Here is a 3,112-nt window from a genome sequence, read left to right on the forward strand (position 1 = left end):
TCCATTCACGGTGAAGAACCAACCCTGTTCTGACCCGCTCTGTCAGAGGGAGAGGCCGCCTGGGTTCACAGGCTGCTCGCCCATTAACCTGAGACACTAGAGAAAGGGGTGGCAAACATACGGGGCGCGGACCACAAGGGGATCCAAAGAAAAAAAGAGCACAAAGACTTCTGGGTTACGTTACTTCTCAGGAACAGTACTTCCTGTTTAAGTTCCGTTTCATCATCAACTGGCGAAGAACAAATTCTATTTATTCAATTAGAAGTTTGTTTCAGCAAAAAAAAAAAAAAAAAAAAATCCATGACAACGTGAGAAAAAATCAACTTTCACCGAGAACAAAAGCGTTTTGTTCAGCTGTGTGGAACCTCACCTTCGGTACCGATTGATCCCGTCTCCCTGTAACCGGATCACCGTCAACAACCTCCACTCCTTCAGCCGCTCACGTGGTTCCTGCCTCCTCAGCGCCTGCAGTTAAAGGAGCAGCATCCATTATTGATCAGCTATCATCACATGTCCTTATTGAGTAATAAACAGTCAAACACAGACAGTCGGTGCATTAGTGGCAGCAGCAGCGCCACACGCTGACAGCCAAGGCCTATCAGTCACCATCACTCCCAGAGTGACCAGACTGATTATAGGTTATTATTAAGCTGTATTGATTACTGCCGGGGGGAGGAGGGGGAGGGGGGGGGAGTGTACAGGGGGGGGGCTTTTACAGCTCCCTGCACTGCAACTGTACTGTACTGTACTGTACTGTACTGTACTGTACTGTACTGTACTGTACTGCACTGCAGCATTAAACCACAGTGAATAGTTAAAAGTACACCAAGCACATACTGTACAGCAGCGGTCCACGACCTTTTGTACCACGGACCGGTCTGGTACCGCAGACCAGTTGTTGAATTACCATTAACAATCGTTAGATTTTTCAAAACAAAACATTTTTGGACTTGTGTTAGTGCAGTTTCAGTGAATTTATTTCATCATCAGATCATCTTTAAATGAAGAGTGAGTGGATTCTCTTCATAAATAAAATACTTTTTTTTTTTTTTTTACGGCGGACCGATACCAAATTATCTGTGGACCGGTACCAGTCTGCGGACCAGGGGTTGGGGATCCCTGCTGTACAGTACAGTAGGTTAAAACAGTCCATGAATCTGAGAAGATTCATCAGACAAAAAATGTAAACACACGTGGACACCTGTCCACTCATCACGGCCTTGATCCGTGGGTTGTTATTTGGACAGACTGCTGGGAGACAGTTCTAGTTCCACTGAACCATCAACTTCCAGCCTGTCTCTGTGGGTGCTTCAACCTCGGGCCCGCGGCCCTGGATTGTGTCAGAACAGCCTGACTGAGACCAGGACAGTCACATAGTCAGATGGTTCCACAGGTTCTACCAGGTTCTACCAGACCTGGTCCAGATCAACAGTCAGGACTGAAAGACACCGACTCTGTGAAGAGACACTTTCACTCTGACTGGTGGACATTTTTATGGACGTTTGTCCACATTAATAATCCCATCATTTGGATTAGTCACAGATGACAACAGGTGAGAAACACTGACCTCTACCTGCTGGTGTCTGAACCAGAAATTTACAAAAAAAAAATAATTTTTTTTTCATATTTAAAAATGTTGATTAATCATAATTAATCGTGATTAATTTGAATCGTCTGACGGCCCTATCATCAAATATAACGTTTTCTCTTGGCTGAAGAATTCATGGTTCCCGTTAAATTCCGTCAGTGGTTTTCAGCCTTTATCGTCACAATAATTACGTCTGTCCTGTTATTAAATAAACTTCCAGAGCGGTAGAATGTCAGAGCCACCCCAAACACACCACTTTTGGGGGCAGAGGGAACAACTCATGGGCTTTGGAAAACCATGTGGGTAACCTAGCCTGTACCACTCTGTCCACACACACACACACACACACACTCACACTCACACACACACACTTCATTCTTTCCACCAAACCAACCATTATGCCCATCCTGCCCACAGCTTCAGAGTCCTCAGGTCCATAGAAACGTACTTAGTTGTGGTTGAAGGAGCACTTACATCCACTCAGCGCGCTGCCATTCCCTGCCCAAAATGATGCCGTTCTGGTGGGGGATCTTCTTTTACGAACTTCCTGCGATCATCCATCAGCCCGCTAAAGAGAAGTAGATGGATATGGATATGGCCGCAGTCTCTAACCTCAAGAAAAGCCCTAATGCAAAGGGGCCTTTCTGGACCCACTCCTTGGCCACCAGTGCAGAGAAGTGATGCCATCAATTATTAAAACCCCGTTGGGTTGAATATTTAATGGTGGTGACATGTAATTTACACTCATACACTGGAGAAATGACCAGGTCCAGACCAAAATACAAATCAAGTACATTTCTACCCAGGAATGTGGGACGTGTCACATGAGCCCCACCTACTGGGCTCCGGTTGCACCAATAATCAGTCGAAGTCCGGATCAATGCACTTGATTTGACTCATGTTGGAGAACCTTAAAGAACCTGATGTATCATCAACACCACCCCCCCCCCCCCCCAGTGTAGTAAAAATAAACCCTTTTCTTCTGACTCTCACGGTGGCGTTGGCTCCACGGTGAGAGGAACATGTTTATCTCCTCCACGATCCTGCGTCTGATGGAAGTCTCATGTGCCGCGTTCCATTTATAACCACGGAGCCTCTGAGCTCAATTATAGTTTAATAAATGTCGGACATGTCGAGCGGTAACATGTGGCCGGACACTACAGTAAAGATCCTGACCAGGATTTCATCACGTCTCCACATCCACTGCACGCTCCGTTAAACTAGCCTAATATCGCATGGCAGCGTGTAATAAAAAAAGGCCCTTTATTGTACCTCCAGCCGTCCGAAGAAAAAAACAGCTGTCTGTTGAAAAGCAGCGACGTCGGCCAATGAGACGTCAGCGTGCTGCCGACACTCCGCTCCGCTCCGCTCCGTCGACCTGAACGTTGGCAGAAACTTAGCGATTTATAAACGAGGTGGTAAACTTTGAGTTAACACCTTTCGGGGGTTACGGACCATGTGAACATGTGTTGTGAATTGGGGGTGGGGGGGGTGGGTCATCTGTTGACGCTGAAAACATTTAAC

At 46.4% G+C, this 3,112-nt stretch overlaps 1 long non-coding RNA gene across 1 annotated transcript in view; it reads right to left on the reverse strand.

Moving 5' to 3' along the window:
- Positions 1-3,112, reverse strand: part of LOC112487580 (uncharacterized) — a 27,535-nt gene that overhangs the window by 22,025 nt on the left and 2,398 nt on the right. The window contains exon 2 of the long non-coding RNA XR_003050787.1: positions 371-465. This is a non-coding gene — a long non-coding RNA (uncharacterized LOC112487580). The remainder of the gene's footprint in view (positions 1-370; positions 466-3,112) is intronic.

Source organism: Cynoglossus semilaevis, chromosome 1 (genome assembly GCF_000523025.1).
Source record: "Cynoglossus semilaevis isolate Cse_v1.0 chromosome 1, Cse_v1.0, whole genome shotgun sequence".
Classification (NCBI taxonomy): domain Eukaryota; kingdom Metazoa; phylum Chordata; class Actinopteri; order Pleuronectiformes; family Cynoglossidae; genus Cynoglossus; species Cynoglossus semilaevis.